Source organism: Monodelphis domestica, chromosome 7 (genome assembly GCF_027887165.1).
Source record: "Monodelphis domestica isolate mMonDom1 chromosome 7, mMonDom1.pri, whole genome shotgun sequence".
NCBI classification, from domain to species: Eukaryota; Metazoa; Chordata; class Mammalia; order Didelphimorphia; family Didelphidae; genus Monodelphis; species Monodelphis domestica.
In genome coordinates this window covers 219,302,411-219,303,461 of record NC_077233.1, presented here as the reverse complement: position 1 = coordinate 219,303,461, position 1,051 = coordinate 219,302,411, and the positions used below count along the sequence as shown (strand labels likewise).

Genomic DNA, 1,051 nt, shown 5'->3' with positions numbered 1-1,051 from the left:
CCTCCCCCTTCCCCAAGTTGGCAAGTAATTCAATCTGTGTTATACATGTATCATCGTGCAAGACATAGTTCCATATTCATTTTTGGAAGAGAATAATCATATAAAACCAAAATCCTCAAATAAAAAACCAAATAAACTAAAGTGAAAAATCATGTGCTTTGATCTGCATTCTGAGTCCTTTCTCTGGAAGTGGATAGCATATTTGCCATAAATTCCCTAGGGATTGTCCTAGATCATCATATTGCTGAGAGTAGCTGAGTCTATCACAGGTGATCATTTCACAATATTGCTGTCACTTATATAATGTTCTCTGGGTTCTACTTATTTCACTCTGCATCAGGTCTTATAGGTCTTTCTGAAATCATCCTGTTCATCATGTACAACACCATCATATATGACAGTTTGTTCAGGTACTCCCCTTCAATTTCCAATTCTTTGCCACCACAAAAAGAGCAACTATAAATACTAATTTGTCACAAAGAACGATCAATGCTTTCTTATAAATACAAACAAAAATTCTGAGTACTTACTGTTATCTAGATAATGTTAAAAAAAACTTTTACTTTCTGTCTTAGAATTGATATCCAAGGCAGAAGACTAGTACAGGTTAGGTAAATGAGATTAAGTGACTTGCCCAGGGTCACACAACTAGGAATTATCTGAGGCCAGATTGGAACCAAAGACTTCCTGTGTCTAGGCCTGGCTGTCTGTCCATTGAGTCACCCAGCTGCCCCTTGTTTAGATAATCTGAACCATTAAAGCAAAGGAAAGGCCTCAGAGCCAGAGACAAAATGCAATAAACAAACTGGGCAAAATATTGAGTACCAGGAACACTGCTGTGCCCTCTCCATGTGTGGTAGTAGAGAACAAGAAGACAAGAATTCTAGATTCAGAGTGTGGAAAATCTGGCTTCACACATAATAAAGCCACTGTATAACCTTGGGTTGCTCCTTTAATACCTGACCCTCAGTTTCCTCAACTGTAAAATAAAAGGGAATCAATCAACACAATCCAATGGCATTTACTGAATGCAAATCACTGTTCAAGCACT

At 37.8% G+C, this 1,051-nt stretch overlaps 1 protein-coding gene across 8 annotated transcripts in view; it reads right to left on the bottom strand.

The window, feature by feature from the left end:
- The window catches only part of MAD1L1 (mitotic arrest deficient 1 like 1), a 999,035-nt gene that overhangs the window by 204,420 nt on the left and 793,564 nt on the right, over nucleotides 1-1,051 (bottom strand). The gene's annotated exons all lie outside the window — the stretch shown is intronic.